The sequence below is a fragment of the Zingiber officinale genome, chromosome 5B, assembly GCF_018446385.1.
Source record: "Zingiber officinale cultivar Zhangliang chromosome 5B, Zo_v1.1, whole genome shotgun sequence".
Classification (NCBI taxonomy): Eukaryota; Viridiplantae; Streptophyta; class Magnoliopsida; order Zingiberales; family Zingiberaceae; genus Zingiber; species Zingiber officinale.
In genome coordinates, this window is record NC_055995.1 from 84,465,748 (window position 1) to 84,485,287 (window position 19,540).

The 19,540-nt window shown below is 40.6% G+C and overlaps 1 protein-coding gene across 1 annotated transcript in view; it reads right to left on the reverse strand.

Moving 5' to 3' along the window:
* Positions 1–17,228, reverse strand: part of LOC121984747 (disease resistance protein RPM1-like) — a 65,382-nt gene extending 48,154 nt beyond the window's left edge. The window contains exon 1 of the mRNA XM_042537873.1: positions 17,099–17,228. The gene's annotated coding sequence lies outside the window, so the exon portion shown is untranslated. The remainder of the gene's footprint in view (positions 1–17,098) is intronic.
* Positions 17,229–19,540: the final 2,312 nt, after the last annotated feature.

A 19,540-nucleotide genomic window follows, 5' to 3' on the forward strand; every position in this document is an offset into this window, starting at 1 on the left:
TTTGGAAAGTGGCCTGCCACTTTTGTTATGGAATGAGAATTCATTTTCTCATTCAAGGCAATTCACTTCATCTCCTTCCTCTAGCTCTCCCTCTCCCTCTCCCTCTCCTCCTCAACTTGGCTGAATCATCAAAAGGTGCTAGCACACCTTTTTGTGTGATTTTCCATCTACATGTTCGTGTGGATACGTATAGAGAGTTATCTACGTTGACAACTTCGAGATCCGGCACCATTTGGACGAACGGGAACGTGAAGGGCTTCGCTTCAAAGGTATAACCTTTTCCCTTGTAGATCTAAGTGTAGATCTAGGTAAACTCGTACTCGTAGTTTTTTGAAATTTTTCCTTTGCACGGATCCGTTGGCTAGGGAGTTTCGGGGTTTCCGCGACGCGAAAAAGCTCTTTTCGCGTCCCAAAAAATCCAACAGTGGTATCAGAGCCACGTGCGAAGATGAATACGAGTTTATTTTGGTTTTTATGAAAAATAAACATTCTGTGAATTTCTGTAATTTCATGATTTTTATAGTTTTAAAGGGTATTTTTCTCGTAGAAGCGAAGCACAAGTGTTTAGACACTTGTAGGCTTCGACTACCGAGAAAATTTTTCCGTTATGGCAATGTTTCGACCCAAAACTTTTTGGGACAGCGGGCTAAGGCGCTGTAGGATCGCTTAGGAGCAACTCGCGATGGTTAGATCGCGGGTAGGGGTACTACCCCTAACCCCGCAAGGGGATTTGCTCCGCGATTGCGCCCGAAATCGCTAATCGGGACCGCCGGGAAAATTTTACTCATAAAATTGTAAAAAAATTATGAAAAAATTACAAAAAATTACAAAAAATTACGAAAAATATATAATTTAGAATTATATATTATTTTTGTGATAGTCATGGCCCAAAAAGACCCAATATGATTGGATTTGTGTTGTAATTTATAATACGGCCTGCGTGCCGTCATGTGTTTTTGTGTGCTGTATTTGATACGCGACCTGCGCGTCGTGCCTCCCTATTTTTATTTTGGTTGTAAATTAGATTTAGACTCGAATGTAACTCGAGTTTAAAAAATTGTAATGTAAATTTTGAAGCGGTGGAAGGTCCACTCAAGACGGAGTTACAAGGAAGGCGCGAGCAACACAAGGTGGTCAAAAGGAAGGCGCTTGAGAAACTGTTGATCTTAGGTTGACCATCCGATCTTCTCATTGGCTTGAGAAGATCGTAGTAGGGCCATGACATAATCACAAAATTTAGTTAATTACTTGTGTATGTGATGCATGTGTAATTAAGTAATTAATTAGTGCCTAACGATTAAGATTAGATCTAAATCGTGCACATGATGCACCCCACGATTAGATTAGATCTATCGAGTATATGATACATATCATCGTTTAGATTAGATCTAAATCACGTCAACTCGTAATGCCTACCATGTCGTGATACTTACCACTACCTCGATCGCATGTTGTTGTTGAATCTGCCAAAGCAGAGCAACGCATACTATCTTGGTAGGGTACGGAGGGACAATCTTGGTCCCGCCTATCAACGCATGGGTGAGTACAACTCAATTAGATTGAGTAACTAGTTAACTAAATTGGATCGAGTTTAACTATAGGCATTATCCAATGGTTGGTAGATAGGTCAAAATCATGTTTATATTAACTCTTGGGCGTATTAGCCAAAGCTAACTTGAGTTTTAATATAAATGCGGATTTTGATACTATAAACAAGAGTTGCATAGAGATGTAATTGGTAATTAGTTACCTACCGATCATACTAAGTCTTGGGCGTATTAGCCAAAGCTAACTCAAGGGTTAGTATGATGTGGATCTTGTCCCACATGAATTATAGAATTCAGTGGGAGCATCATTTAGTTAAAGACCTAATTAAATGATTAAAAGAATATGATATTTATTTTCTGCATTTTTCTGTTGTAGATAACCATGACGTCAAATACGAACACTTTCTCTCTGCGATCTGTTCTTAAGAAGGACAAGCTCAACGGAGCAAATTTCCTGGACTGGTACAGGAACTTGAGAATAGTTCTCACCCAAGAACGTAAACTGTACGTTCTGGAGCAGCCCATTCCGGAGGCTCCTCCTGTCACTGCCCCGCGAGCTGACCGAGATGCTTTCAAGAAGCATCAAGATGACGCATTAGATGTGTCTTGTCTAATGCTCGCGACTATGAACTCTGAGCTTCAGAAGCAATACGAGTTAATGGGCGCTTATGATATGGTTGAACATCTTCGTCAACTGCATCAAGGTTAAGCGAGGCATGAAAGATTTGAGATCTCAAGGGCACTGTTTCAGTGCAAGATGTCAGACGGGGCTCCTGTAGGCCCATATGTACTCAAAATGATTGGGTACATAGAGAACCTACAAAGGTTGGGGTTCCCACTTGGACAAGAGCTGGCCACTGACCTGATCTTGCAATCCTTACTGGATAGCTATAGTCAGTTCGTTTTAAACTACAACATGAATGAGATTGACAAGCCACTACCTTAAGAACTGCTGAGCTGAACCTTAAGAAGGCTAAGCCCAACACTGTTCTGATGGTTCAGAAACATAAGGGCAAGGGCAAGCCCAAAGGCAAGGGAAAGTCCCAAGCCAAGAGCAAAGGCAAGGCACTGAAGCCTAAAGGAGGGGTCGCCAAGGATGCTACCTGCTTCCACTGCGGTCAGACCGGGCACTAGAAGAGGAACTGCAAGGTATACTTGGAAGATCTTAAGAAGAAGCGAAGTGAGACTTCCACTTTAGGTATATATGTTATAGAAGTCAATCTATCTATTTCTACATCATGGGTATTAGATACTGGATGTGCTTCTCACATTTGTACTGATGTGCAGGCACTGAGAAATAGCAGGGCATTGACAAAGGGCGAGGTGGATCTACGAGTAGGCAATGGAGCACGGGTTGCTGTTGTTGTTGTAGGGACTTACTTTCTATCTCTGCCCTCTGGGCTTGTACTTGAGTTAGTCGATTGTTGTTATGTTCCTGCATTAACTAAGAACATTATATCAGTTTCTTGTTTGGACAAGAAAGGTTTCTCGTTTACAATAAAGAACAAATGTTGTTCCGTCTATTTAAACGATATGTTCTATTGTAGTGCACCTCTGATAAATGGACTCTATATTCTAGACCTTGAAAGACCTATCTATAACATAAATACCAAGAGGTTCAAGTCAAATGACCTGAACCAAACCTATCTCTGGCACTGTCGCTTAGGTCATATAAATGACAAGCGCTTATCCTAGCTCCATAAGGATGGTTTTCTGGACTCATTTGATTTTGAATCTTATGAGACGTGCGAGTCATGCCTATTAGGCAAGATGACCAAGACACCCTTTAGTGGGCACAGCAAAAGAGCGACTGATTTGTTAGGACTTATACATAGTGATGTATGTGGCCCTTTCAATGTCGCGGCTAGAGGCGGTTATAGGTACTTCATCACATTTACTGATGACTTCAGTAGATATGGTTATGTGCACTTGATGACACATAAGTCTGAATCCTTTGAACAGTTCAAAGAATTCAAGAATGAAGTACAGAACCAGCTTGGCAAGAGTATTAAGATACTTTGATCAGATCGAGGTGGAGAATACCTTATCCATGAGTTTCGTGACTATCTAGCTGAGTGTGGGATTCTATCCCAACTCACTTCTCCTGGAACACCACAGTGGAATGGTGTATCCGAAAGGAGGAATCGTACCTTATTAGATATGGTACGGTGTATGATGAGTCACACAGATCTTCCGACATTCCTTTGGGGCTATGCTCTAGACACGGCAGCTTTTATACTCAACCGAGTTCCATCCAAGGCCGTGATAAAGACACCATATAGGATATGGACTGGGAGAGATGCCCAAGTGTCTTTCATGAGGATTTGGGGATGTGAGGCCTACGTTAGACGTCAAGTCTCAGATAAATTAGGACCCAAATCTGACAAGTGCTACTTTATAGGATATCCCAAGGAAACAAAGGGATATTACTTCTACATTCTCAGTCAGCACAAGATAGTTGTGGCAAAGACTGGAGTCTTTCTAGAAAGAGACTTTGTTTCTAGAAAGACTAGTGGGAGTACATTCGATCTTGAAGAAGTTCAAGATGTGGATCCTAGCACTGAAGCCTCGATGGAAGTTGAACTGGAACACAAAGTGTTGTGGATGATGATGTTCCACAAAGAGTTGAGGAACAACAACCAGTTCAAGTAGACATACCTCTTCGCAGGTCTGATAGGGTACGTCGTCAGCCTGAGAGATACTCATTTCTCTTGTCTGACCATGATGACGTTGTGATCATAGTGTTAGGATATTCGGATGGCGGCTAGAGAGGGGGGGTGTGAATAGCCGACCTCAAATTATCGTTTCTTCCTACAATTTAGGTTAGTGCAGCAGAAATACAATGTAGAAACGAAAGTGGAGAAGATCAAACCTCAAACACGATGATGTAACGAGGTTCGGAGATGATACTCCTACTCCTCGGCGTGTCCGTAAGGTGGACGAAGCCTATCAATCCGTCGGTGGATGAGACCCCGGATAACCGGCTAATATGAACTCCTTCTGGGTGGAGAAACCTCGCCACAACCTCTCTTGCAATAGCAAGAATGGAGTACAACCAATAGAGAAAGAAAACAAGAACAATATAAATGTAAAAACACTTTGCTTGCCTTCTCGTCGACTGGAGTTCGATGAAGCAGCAACTTCACGATGTCAACAGCAGCTGATCACCCAGTCGAGGGAAGCTCACACGAAGCTTCAAGAATAGGGAGCTCAGCAAAGCTCAGATCTCAACAGTGAGGAACAAGAAGAAGCGTTACTGTAGAGGCCCTCGCGCTCGATTATAACCTGAACCTGCGAAGAAAGAAGATAGAAATCTAGTCGTTGTGACTCCACTATTTGGTTATTGATCGGTCACCAGACCAATCAGATAAACCTGAGTATCACTGGATCGGTCACCAGACCGATCCAATGCCTTAGAGCTTCCCAGCCCAAATCCTAAAGCCTTCCCGGTCTAGAGAACGAGCTACCGAGCCCTCTCTGACCTAGTCCGGAGAACTAGCTACCGAGCCCTCTCCGACTTCCATGTCAGGTCCAGAGAACGATCTCCCGAGCCCTCTCTGACCTAGTCCGGAGAACGAGCTACCGAGCCCTCTCCGACTTCGTCCGGTCCAGAGAACGAGCTCCCGAGCCCTCTCTGACCTAGTCTGGAGAACGAGCTACCGAGCCCTCTCCGACTTAGTCCGGAGAATTAGCTACCGAGCCCTATCCGACTTCATCCGGTCCAGAGAACGAGCTACCGAGCCCTCTCTGACCTAGTCCGGAGAACGAGCTACCGAGCCCTCTCCAACTCTGTCTGGTCCAGAGAACGAGCTCCCGAGCCCTCTCTGACCTAGTCAGGAGAACGAGCTGCCGAGCCCTCTCCGACTTCCCGTGCCAAGCTCCCTGCTTAGACTTTTCCCTGCCAAGTCTCCATACTTGGACTTTTTCCGAATCAGGTCAACTCAAGTCGGGTCAACCAGGTCAACCTTGACCAAAGGTTGCACCCACAATCCCAAGTTCCTATTCTTGTCAAACATCAAAATACAACTTCTCTATTTTTGTCAAACATCAAAATACAACTTTTCTATTCTCGTCAAACATCAAAATACAACTCGAGTCAGGTCAACTCGAGTTGGGTCAACCAGGTCAACCTTGACCTAAGGTTGCACCAACAATCTCCCCCTTTTTGATGTTTGACAAAAACCATAATCAAGTTAGGTTAACCCGATAACCTAACTTAGGTTTTCCAATAGTTCTCCAATCAATGTTCTTCCTTGAACATTCTCCCCAAACTCCAATGTTCTTCCTTGAACATTCTCTAGACATTTCTCCCCCTTTTTGACACACATCAAAAAGAGTGAATCAAAGTTAAGAGTTTCTTCCTTATGAAAGTCCCATACCTTTCATTGAAACCCTTAATTTCCCCCTTGATACTAAAGACAACAATCAACTTAGTGATAATCCCATGTCACTCATCCTCAGAAATCGAGTAAAAACTCCCCCTAAAAGTCAACTCCCCCATGACCATTAGGTAAAACTCCCCCTAAAGGTCAACTCCTCCTTGACCATTGCACCAACAATGTCTTGGAGAGTTTCAACCCTTCAGAAATCTAAAACACAACTTCCACAGCTGAAATTTCAGACAATCAGTCGAAAATCAGCATTTTGGCACGCTCAACCCTTTACTGGATCGGTCACCAGACCGATCCACACTTCCCTGGATCGGTCCAGTGACCGATCCAGACCTCCCTGGACCGATCAGTATCCCCTCTGATCGGTCCATAAAGTTCTGATAGGAATTTCTGATTTTTCTCCTGAAATTCAGAAACCACTAAAAATTCACAGAAAATTCCAAAAATTGTAAAATTTTGAGGATACATTCCTCATAACATATATTATCATGGAAAAATAGTTTTCTATGAAAATAACTTCCATTCTCAAATCTTGATACAAAGTTCGAAAAACTTTGAAATTGCTCAAGGTTAATCCATCTTTGTATCAACTTGCTCAATGATGAATGCTATCACTAGAAGAGCTTCATCAAGGTTTTTCAAATCAATTTTGAAATGATTTTAAACCATTCAATTTAGGACCACAATCTTAGGGCTGAATGTACATGACTTATACACAAGCTTTCCCTATGATCCTCAATTTAGAATTAGGCTCATCTAGGTACAAGAGCTATGCACCTTGATCCTAACTCATAATCCTAATATCTCGCACACATCTAAGGTGTATCAAACACATCCAAGTCAATTTTGATGTGAGATATGGGTTTAGGTCATTTTAAGCTAAGTTCTCATGCATTTTCTAAACAACAATTTGATCTCCATATCAAATTGTGTTTTTATCCTTAAATCAATTTAATTGATCATACATGCAAGAGATGATGACATGACATAAAATAATATCATAAGTGAAAACATGTGCCAATGTCATGATGTCATGTCATAAAGTACAAAACTTAAATAAGGCATGACATATAACTAACCTAAGCATTATCATGACATTTCAAATGATGGTAAATTAGATATGATGTCATGACATGGCATATGACAAACAACATATGGCAAATAACATATAAAGGTATAGAAAGTACCTAATTCTAGCCTTAGTTGCCATTTTTGATAATTTTGATCATTTTGCCACAAATTCTATATTCCTAAGTGTAATAGACCTAAAATCATATAATAAAGATTTTTAGATCACTATGTGCCAATTAGATTGATCTTAGTAAACTCCTCAAATGTGGTTGACACATCCTAATCACCTTAGGAATGATTCTTAATTTCATTTTCAAGGCTTGATTACACCTTGAATATTCCTAAAATGCCACCTTTTACCATGAGTAGGTTAACTACCTATCCAATTAAGGTTGGCACACCCTAAACCATCTAGCGTGAAGGAATCACACTCCTAGGAACCCAAAACCTATTTGAGCTCATTGGGTTCACTAAATATTCACTAGGGATGACTTCCCTAGCAACCCTCCTAATGACCCTCCTAGGCTTTAAGGCCTTGGTCATTTGGGACTCATCAAGATCAACTCTAGGGGTGACTCCCCTTGTGACCTTGGTGATGGTCTTCCTAGCCCTAGGTCTTGTTCCATAATCGAATGGAACATTATGGTAAGTGGGCTTGACCACTTGAGACTTAAGTTTATGACTCAAACCTTTCATGTCCTTGGGCTTTTGCTTTTGACCCTTAGACCCTAGAGTTGACTTCTTCAAATTCTTAAGAGTCTTTTCTAAAGTGTCAAGTCTTGATCTCAAGACTTGATTTTTCTTCTCTAATACCTCAAGCTTTAATTTTCCATTTTTCTTTGAGGTATTCCTAGGCATATGTCTAGTTGTTTTGGGATTCCTACCTAGGTTTTCCTTAACCTTAGATGAGTTAATTCTAGGGTTGGCATTTCTAGTATCATCCTTACCTAGACTAACATGTTTGGCACCTAAGCACATGTATCAGTTTCTATGGTTATCATGCTTATCATCATTGGCAATTGCAATAAAGCTACTAGCATGTTTCTTATTAGAATTCCAATAATGTGCCTTAAAAGATACCTTAGGGTTTGCCTTAGCTCCTCCCATAGATGTGCTTGGTCTCTTGTCCTTGTGAGGTTGCCTCCCCCTCGGACATTGGCTCCTATAATGTCCCCTTCGCTTGCATTGGAAGCACACCACGTGCTCCTTGCCCTTGCGTATCGGGACTCCGTCTTCCTTGACTTTTGGTGCCGGTGGAGTCTTCCTAATCCTCTTTGGACATTTGCTCTTGTAATGCCCATATTCCCTACACTCAAAGCACATTATATGTAATTTACTTGAAATTAAGTTGCTTGAGTTACCTAGGGTTGAGGATGAACATAAGCTCTCTTCTTCATCCCTTCCGGAGGTAGAGGCTTCTTCTTCTTGCTCCAATCTTGAAGAAGAACTCTTCTCCTCTTCTTCCTTAGATGTTGAGTAGCCCTCAACTTCTAATTCCATACCTCCATGATGTGAACTACTTGGCTCACTTGACTCCTCTTCATGACTTGAATTGGAGCTCTCCTCATGGAACTTAGCCAAGTTGTTCCACAACTCCTTGGCATCGTTGTATCCACCTATCTTACACAAGATATCATAAGGTAATGAAAATTCAAGGATTTTCGTTACCTCGTCGTTGATTGTGGATTGGTGGATTTGTTCCTTCGTCCACTTCTTCTTCTCGAGAGGTTCTCCCTTTTTATCCACCGGAGGAGTAAAACCTACTCGTACACAATTCCAATTCACTAGGTTAGTCATAAGAAAATACTTTATTCTTACCTTCCAATACGCGAAGTCGTCGCGATCGTAGAAGGGTGGAATCGTGATGTCTTCTCCAAGTAGATCCATTCTCTAGCTTGTGCTCCCCCGGGTGTTAATCCGACAAAGAGCAACCTTGCTCTTATACCACTTGTTAGGATCTTCGGATGGCGGCTAGAGAGGGGGGGTGTGAATAGCCGACCTCAAATTATCGTTTCTTCCTACAATTTAGGTTAGCGCAGCAGAAATACAATGTAGAAACGAAAGTGGAGAAGATCAAACCTCAAACACGATGATGTAACGAGGTTCGGAGATGATACTCCTACTCCTCGGCGTGTCCGTAAGGTGGACGAAGCCTATCAATCCGTCGGTGGATGAGACCCCGGATAACCGGCTAATATGAACTCCTTCTGGGTGGAGAAACCTCGCCATAACCTCTCTTGCAACAGCAAGAATGGAGTACAACCAATAGAGAAAGAAAACAAGAACAATATAAATGTAAAAACACTTTGCTTGCCTTCTCGTCGACTGGAGTTCGATGAAGCAGCAACTTCACGATGTCAACAGTAGCTGATCACCCAGTCGAGGGAAGCTCACACGAAGCTTCAAGAATAGGGAGCTCAGCAAAGCTCAGATCTCAACAGTGAGGAACAAGAAGAAGCGTTACTGTAGAGGCCATCACGCTCAATTATAACCTGAACCTGCGAAGAAAGAAGATAGAAATCTAGCCGTTGTGACTCAACGGCTAGGCCTGGACCGATCAGGCCATAGCCTGATCTGTCCAGGACATTCCTGATCGGTCTGTGGACCGATCAGGCCCTAGTCTGATCGGTCCCCAGACCCAGTTCACCGCATGTATGGGTCTCGCTATAGTTCGATCGGTCGTGGACCGATCGGGAGGATCCCTGTTCGGTCTCATGGGGTACACACCGATCGGTGATCACTCGACAGTATCACTGGATCGGTCACCAGACCGATCCAATGCCTTAGAGCTTCCCAGCCCTAAATCCTAAAGCCTTCCCGGTCTAGGGAACGAGCTACTGAGCCCTCTCCGACTTCCACGTCCGGTCCAGAGAACGAGCTCCCGAGCCCTCTCTAACCTAGTCCGGAGAACGAGCTACCGAGCCCTCTCCGACTTCGTCCGGTCCAGAGAACGAGCTCCCGAGCCCTCTCTGACCTAGTCCGGAGAACGAGCTACCGAGCCCTCTCCGACTTAGTCCGGAGAACGAGCTACCGAGCCCTCTCCGACTTCATCCGGTCCAGAGAACGAGCTACCGAGCCCTCTCTGACCTAGTCCGGAGAACGAGCTACCGAGCCCTCTCCAACTCTGTCTGGTCCAGAGAACGAGCTCCCGAGCCCTCTCTGACCTAGTCCAGAGAACGAGCTCCCGAGCCCTCTCCGACTTCCCGTGCCAAGCTCCCTGCTTGGACTTTTCCGTGCCAAGTCTCCATACTTGGACTTTTCCCGAATCAGGTCAACTCAAGTCGGGTCAACCAGGTCAACCTTGACCAAAGGTTGCACCCACAATCCCAAGTTCCTATTCTTGTCAAACATAAAAATACAACTTCTCTATTCTTGTCAAACATCAAAATACAACTTTTCTATTCTCGTCAAACATCAAAATACAACTCGAGTCAGGTCAACTCGAGTCGGGTCAACCAGGTCAACCTTGACCTAAGGTTGCACCAACACATAGAGGATGAGCCTACCACCTATCAGGAAGCTGTGATGAGACCAGATTCCGAGAAATGGCTAGAGGCCATGAGATCCGAAATGGAATCCATGTACACCAACCAAGTATGGACTTTGGTTGATCCACCTGAAGGGGTAAAACCCATAGGGTGTAAGTAAGTCTTTAAGAGAAAGACTGACATGGATGGACTTATCTATAAGGGTCGCTTGGTAGCTAAAGGTTTCAAGTAGATTCATGGTATTGACTATGATGAAACCTTTTCTCCAGTAGCGATGTTTAAGTCCATTCGGATCATGCTTGCTATTGCAGCTTACCACGATTACAAGATCTTGCAGATGGATGTCAAAACCGCGTTTCTGAATGGAAACCTACTCGAGGATGTGTACATGACACAACCTGAGGGTTTTGTAGATCCAAAGCATACTAACAGAGTATGCAAGCTGCATAGGTCCATTTATGGACTAAAGCAAGCTTCTCCGAGCTGGAATCTTCGATTCGATGATGCAATCAAACAGTTTGGTTTCATCAAGAATGAAGATGAACCTTGTGTCTACAAGAAGGTTGTAGGGGGCATAGTTGTCTTCCTCATATTGTATGTGGATGACATACTGCTCATTGGGAAAGACATCCATTTGCTACAGTCTGTCAAGACTTGGCTAGGGACATGTTTCTCAATGAAGGACTTAGGTGAAGCATCCCGCATTCTAGGGATACAGATCTATAGAGATAGATCTAAGAGATTGCTTGGCCTAAGTCAGAGTACATATATTGACAAGGTACTCCTTCGGTTTGCCATGCAGAACTCCAAGAAGGGATTTCTACCTATGTCACATGGCGTGAGTCTTTCGAAGACTCAAGGTCCCTCTTCTAGAGAGGAGAGAGACCGCATGGATCAGATCCCTTATGCTTCAGCCATAGGATCTATCATGTACGCCATGCTATGTACTCGACCTGATGGCTCGTATACTTTGAGCATGACGAGAAGATACCAGTCAGATCCAGGTGAAAGTCACTGGATAGCGGTCAAGAATATTCTTAAGTACTTAAGAAGGACTAAAGAATATTTCTTGATATATGGAGGCAATGATGAGCTAGCTGTAAAGGGTTATAGTGATGCTAGCTTCTAGACCGACCAGGATGATTATCGATCGCAGACAGGGTTCTTATTTTGCATTAATGGTGGTGCTGTGAGCTGGAAGAGTTCGAAGCAGGACACAGTAGCTGATTCTACGACAGAGGCCGAGTACATTGCTGCATCAGAGGCAGCAAAGGAGGCAGTTTGGATCCGCAAGTTCATCACTGAACTTGGGGTGGTTCCCAGTATCGCTGACCCCATTGAACTCTATTGTGACAACAATGGAGCTATAGCACAGGCGAAGGAACCTCGCTCACACCAGCGAACCAAACACATATTGCAGCGCTTCCATCTCATTCGAGAGATTATCGAGAGAGGAGATGTGAAGATTTGCAGAGTACCCACAGAGGCTAACATCGCAGATCACTTGACCAAGGCTTTGGCACAGAGGAAGCATGATGGTCACACTAGGTCATTGGGGCTTAGAGCCTACACTGATTGACACTAGTGCTAGTGGGAGATTGTTAGCTAGAGCCCTAGAGCCAATCATTTGATGATTGTATTATGGACTTGTTGTATCATATTCTATATAAATAAAGACATTTAGTTTTTTGTTATTATACTTACTTCTATTTGTGCCAAATAAACTAAGTATAATAACGTCCTTGAGTAGAAGGTTCTTACCTATATCAATCGGTTAGCTGAACCGATAGTGAGATGATATAGGGAACACTACTCTTAATCATTCCTAGTCGAGTATTAACATTCAGGGACAATGTTAATGCAATAAGACCAGCATGTAGGTCAACTCGATGACTTGATCTCACAAGTCATGGATATAGAGATATCAAGTTGACACATGGGTATGCATTAGAGAATGTATACTGAATGACCTGCCATGAGAAAGTATCATGGATCGTTATATGAGTGTCATATACTTTCTCATGTGGCTATTAGTATGATTACTAGTCCTTGGACCTGAAGTCACCATGGATCCCTACATAAGGAGTTATGCACTTTGGTTTCGTCAAACGTCACCAGTAACTGGGTGGACTATAAAGGCGATTACTGAGTATGTAACGAATTATGCAGAGGGATGTGAGTGATGTAGATGGGATCTATCCCTCCTATATGACGGGAAAGACATCGGTATTCTTGATAGAGTGAGACCACGAAGTGCATGCTCATGCCCAAATGAGTCAATATGAGATATTGAGCTCATTTGTTTTAGTGAGTCTACTTGGAGTTCAAGATTTAGATTGATCAGAGGATGACATAGTCTATGCCTCACATTGATCAATCTAGATGTCTAGGATAAAAGGACACTTGTCATATATTGTGAGGAGTCACAATTAGTAGTCACAAGGTGATGTTGGATCTCAACATTTTTGTAACTTGGGTAGTAATGATGTGTTGCTAGATACCGCTCATTACTTATGCTCCTAAATGAGTTTAGGGGTATTGCCAACGTTACAAGAACCTATAGGGTCACACACTAAGGACAATTAGATGGAGATTAGGTTCATATGATGAATCAAGAGGATTAGATTCATTTGATGAATCAAATTGGATTAAGAGTAATCCTAATTGGGCTAATTGAGTTGGACTCAAGTTGATTCATGTGTTCAATGAGTCTAATTTAGATTATGACTCATTGAATCAATTTAATTAAATAAATTAGATTCATTATATTAAATTGGCTTGAATTAAATGGTTGGATTAGATCAACCATGAGAGAGATTAAGTCAAGTTTGACTTGACTTGAGAGGAAGATGAAGAGTCAAGTTTGACTTGACTTTATGCCACCTCATTGGTGAGTTGGCATTAAGTGGCCAATGATGAGGTGCCACATCATCATGTTTAGCACATGTGTGTGCCACCTCATGGAGGTTACAAATATCTTAATGGCCACACTTAATGCAAAATTGGGGGTTACACTTTGGAAAGTGGCCGACCACTTTTGTTATGGAATGAGAATTCATTTTTTTATTCAAGGCAATTCACTTCATCTCCTTCCTCTAGCTCTCCCTCTCCCTCTCCTCCTCAACTTGGCCGAATCATCAAAAGGTGCTAGCACACCTTTTTGTGTGATTTTCCATCTACGTGTTCATGTGGATACGTATAGAGAGTTGTCTACGTTGACAACTTCGAGATCCGGCACCATTTGGATGAGCGGGAACGCGAAGGGCTTCGCTTCAAAGGTATAACCTTTTCCCTTGTAGATCTAAGTGTAGATCTAGGTAAACTCGTACTCGTAGTTTTTCGAAATTTTTCCTTTGCACGGATCCGTTGGCTTGGGAGTTTCGGGGTTTCCGCGACGCGAAAAATGGTTTTTACGGCCTGAAAAACCCAACACTAGCCTGCAACATAAGTAGCGTCAGTGCCAAGCTAGGAAAGGGGTCCCCGACGATGGCTCTCCAACGCTCAAGTCAGTCTCCAGCAAAGCAAGAAGAAGAAGAAGCAACGAGAATTGTAGCGTAACAGTAAATATCGCATGTAACACATACTTCTGCCAATGCTTGGACCCCCTTTATATAGAGCTCCGAAAGTGTGCATGCACACTTCCCAAGGCAAGCACGCATCTCAAAACTTTCCCTGAAAATACGTGTCAGTAAAGTATTCCTGACACAGTACCTTAATGAGCCGAGCATATCTCTGAAGTGACAGTGGAAGCTTTCACCGTATAATCCTCTGTCTGACCATGTCGCCTGTCAGCGGCACTAGCTCCCAAATGGATGTCAAAAGATATATTGTTGTGTCTGTTGCTTGGCCGAGCGGAATAGCGGCTCGGCTGGAATTCTGCTATTCATGTGCTGTATGCTGTCGCGCTGAGCGGGATAGCAGCTCGGCCGGAAGTTCATTGTCCAAGTGTTGATCGTTGTCGGGCCGAGTGGGATAACCGCTCGGCTGGAAGCCCGCTGTCCACATGCTCTATTGTTGAGCCGAGCGGGATAGCTACTCGGCGGGAAGTTCACTGTCTGTGTACTCGACTGATGTCGAGTCTGCTGCTAGGCCGAGCGGAGGAGCCGTTTGGCTCGGCTTCTGCGCGTCCCTTGAGCATCGGTTTGATTACTCCCTGTGTCGAAGACGGCGGGTCAGTGTTTAATTCCCGGTCCGACTATGATTCTCTCGACCGGGCAACATCATACATCCGTTGACTGTCTTAACTTTCACTTCCTTTAACCTCTACCATGACAGTGGGGTGAATCCTCTCATCATCACTACGTACATCATTTATATTTTTATCTAGCATTGAGATGATATATTAGAATTTTTTTTTTTTAAAAAAAACTCATATAAAACTCTAACTATTAGAGATATCACACTCAATGAACTAATCGAAGAAGTCAAAGCTCGAGTTACGGCTGGAATTGGCCAACTATGCAACCCAATTAGTTCAATCCGGAGTTCTAATTAGGTTAACTAGATAAATAAGAATCCAAGGAAACGTCTTTTGGCTTTTCAGGGTTAAGTTGGATAAAGGGCGGAATGTAGCCATATAAATAGTGAGAGGCTCTTATTTTGGCCATGTAGAGGCTAATTTGATCTTCTATTAGCGAGAGGCTCTTATTTTGTTGGCTCTTTAATAGAATTTGAAACTTATCAAGGCATTTCTTGTGACGTTCATTGGCTCATCAACATCTTCTCCTTGATCTTCTCCCTTTTTGATTGCGGCGCCATCTAGCCAATACCGACGGTTCCAACTTTCAAACTAGTTGTGGGTTGCCGATTCTTGTTGTTTCTTTCTATTTCTACAGCAATTCAACAATCCCTACATTTAGCTACTAGTTGCAGTACCAATTCCCATGTAATGTAATTATGATTCTTCATTCATAAATTGATATATTCTTTGCTCTATCCAAATTATATATTTAATATTAAAAATTATATATATAATTGAGTTGGTGAATCAATCAAGTACACAATCGAGTTCCAATGCATAAGAAGGATTGATCATGATGGTAAAAAATGAATACACTTGTCCCAGCGCCCCCGTCAACTCATTCCAGGAATAACACGGAAGAAGTAAATCATAGGCGGCTACTAGCCTTTGGAATAGTGACTAGCACATAAGTGAGACATTTACCTCGACTTTACCGAGATTCGAACATCAGACTTCATAATATCAATACCTCACATACTAGCTACTAAACCATCCCGAGAGGACTCAAAAGGATTGATCATGCTAATAAAGTAAGAGGAGCAGTTAAAACAATCAAATGATTTGTCAAGTCAACCTAATCAAAAGATCGATCGAATCAATCAAGTTAAATGATTGATTGGGTTGGTTAAGTCAAAATGAGTCAAAGTGTTGGACAATTGTTTGAGGTTGTTGGAGATATTTACGGGAGATAATAGGAAATAGTCTAAATTTCAAATTTGTTGGAAAAATAAATTCAAATTTATTTGTTAAGATAGTGTGAATTAATAATTTCAAGTTGCCAAGTGGAAGGATGAGTTACCTTATACAGGAGATGAAAGTGGACGAAGAAGTTTCTACTTAGTGCATCTATGCATCTATATTTCTCTCCAAAGTCACGGACTCTTTATATAGGAGCTCCGTTGTAGAAGTAAATTACATTAAATAACCAATTAAAAATTATTTACTGTCTTTAATATTCTAGCTTAAAATGCCAACCGTCAATCATCAATGGTCAGCCAATTAACTCGAATGGTTATGGATTTGCCATTAATGTCGATTGTTTCAAATCCGATCATTAATATGTCAATTAAAGACTACTTGAGAAGTTAGCAAAAAAGATTCATGTGACAAAACGTAAATTGATTCATTTGAACAAATTTTGTCCCAATTAATTTGACATTCGTTATGCACAGGTCATGCTCATATACAAATCATTCGAGTTCACTATAATTAGGACCCTAAATTTGCACTCCACATGCCCATAAGTAAAAGAGAGTTTCACCCTATATAACTTCAATGATTATGATGCATTCACTTAAGTCGGAGAACTTAGCAAGTTGAATGCTCTAGTTAAATCAAAGGAATCAATAGAATAGTTAGGCTAAGGTTTAGCAAGGCAGACAAGACAAGGTAAATCATTCTGCTGAACAAAGTGTACTAGCAAGACAACTAAAATAAAATATTTCATTTTTTTGTTGTGAGCTAACGATGCTTTCCTTATTCTATTTCTTATCTGTTTGGCTCTATAAACCAAAAACATTATTATAATTTAATTTATGCCTGGAATGCAATAGATCACACTTCTCAACGAACGAATTGAATTTAATGAAAAAATTTTCATTGAGTCTGGATTTAAAAAAATTATACAAGCAATAAAAAATGAATAACCTTCGAAAAATCAAATCTAACGCAATAAAAAAAATTGATTTAGAACATATAAAAATATTGATAAAAGAAAAAGCAGCATAATCATGACAGTCCTAGAATAGAATTATTACTCTTGGTTATATTATAGCGAAAAACACAACAATCAGAATGGTTATTCTCATACAAATAAATCACCAGGAATAAAAGAAAAATCAATTTCAAGAAAATAATTACCTGAAAAAGCTTCAATTCCTCGACCTAGACCACCTTTCTTTGTTCTTTTGGATTCAAACCCCTCTCATATGCTCTATTTATAGGTAAGGAATCGAATAATTGTTCTTCCTCCCTCCTTAAAATATAGTTCACTTCTTACAAAAATAAAATTGACAAAAGGAAAAAAAATCTTAGTCATATATTATTCATATAAAGTTGACTTAAGAAAAAAATATATTATTCTTAGTCATATTTTAATATAAAATCGACTAAAGAAAAAAAAAAATTATTCTTAGTCATATATTAAATGCATATAGACAACGGGCATGTATTTTGTAATGTGTACTCCTTCCCCTTGAATTTCTAAAATAACTAGGAGAGTTTTGAATATTATCTCATTAAATTATTTTACTTTACTTTTTAAACATGTTATCACCTAATCATTAACATTATTAATTCATCTAAACGCAAGAGGCATTAATTTATTATCATCCAATTAGTTTAACCATCAAAATTTCCATCAATCTCCGTCTGTCTAGTAGCGGCGGAGCTAGGATTATAAATCTGTTCGAGCTAATTAAAAAAATTTTAACAAGAAAAATTAGAAAAACACCCGGGCTATAACACGATTTAATTACATTAACAAAAAATTCACCACCTATTTTTTTCATTTTTGCACTTCCCAACCACCCTCACCTCTAAGTGGGGTAGACATATACATGGATCCGCCCTTACCATCTAGATTTATTGGTAAGAAAATGTTAAACATTTAAAAAAGACCCATCTAAAATCTAATACTAAATATTATTTTCTTTTAAAATAATGAAATATTATCAAAAAAAATTACAATACCTCGTAATAAGCTTTCAAATGTTAGAACTCGATTAAATTTTTACAAATATCATCCTTGTTTTCTTATAATGACAATACAAAACATGTGAAGAATAGAATAAACTAATCATTATCATTAGGTTTAGCTTTGAGATTTAACGCATTCTACTGGAGAACAAGGTGATAATGTTTCTTCTAGACGGTTAAATATTATCGGTATCTAAATCAGGGAAGGGGCGCATTTTATCTTGATATAGTAATTCTTTACATGAAAGAGATCAGACGACACTCAACGAGATATTTTATATCCGTTGAAAATTAATAAAATTTAATGTATTCTATTGTCAGGAAAAAAAGTGAAACCGTCACTTTGAAGGCCTCTCTATGATGGCCCCTCACTATATGGAAGGAAGATAAATCATGGAGAATTTCATCTGGGAATAACAACGTATGTAATTAGGAGGGGTTGAGGTGGCATTTCGTACCCATTGAAAATTGATTTAAGGTATATTAATAGCAATATCTATATATTTTAGTATAGTAAAAAATAATTACGCTTATCAAGTATTTCATATAGTCTATTTTTAAATTATATATAAAAATAAATTATTAAGTTAATTTATAATTGACTGCCACTAATAAATGGATGAAGTTTTTTCCTAATTTCCTAAGAGCTTATATCCGTGATCCATATTATATTATAATAAATTTATCTCTCTCTGATTAGACCTGACCACGGTTCGGAACCGACGGTTCGACGGTTCGGAACCGACGGTTCGACGGTTCGGAACCGCCGGTTCGACGGTTCCAGGCAGGTCGACCCTTAACCTTAACCGCCCAAGACGGTTACGGTTCACGGTTCAGAACCGCCGGTTCACGGTTCGGTTCACGGTTCGTCACGGTTCGTCACGGTTCAAGATTAATATGTTAATAAAAATTAAAAATTAAAAATTAAACATTAAACATTAAAAATTAGAAATTAAAATTTATTAAAAAAAGGGCTTGCACTTATTTAAGTTGCCTACGTATCCCTTTAGGAGAATCAAAGCCCACGTAGTTCTTTTACATTTTTATCCTTTTACATTTTCATTCACTTCCATTTCCTGTTCCTGTCGTATTTGTTCCTTCAGTATCAAAATCTTCAACTTCGTCATCTGAAAGTTGCATTCCTTGGATTCTTTTCTCCGCTCTGGTCCAATCGTCCAGTAATGCTTGGGCTTCCAATGAGTCGGGAGACAAAGTTGATCGTCGTTCATCTAATATGTTGCCGCCGACACTGAACGTCTGCTCCACAGCAACAGTTGACACTGGACAAGCTAAAATTTCTTTTGCGATCACGGAGAGAACGGGAAAGCTTTGAGCCTTCTGTGACCACCACTTTAAGATATCGAAGTTTTCACTATCTGTTTCATTAAAATCAAAAGAAGTCGTAAAATAATTCTCAAGTTCCTGTGTGGAACTTGAGGATCCCCGTGGACGTTTTGTCCGTTCTTTTAATAAGAGTTGTGCTTTTGTAAGTTTTAAATTACTATTAGTAGTTTGTTGAATTTCAGAAATATTAAGTTGTGTTCCATATTTTGCATAATATTGATTATAAATATCATATAAATAAATTCTAACATTATATATAAT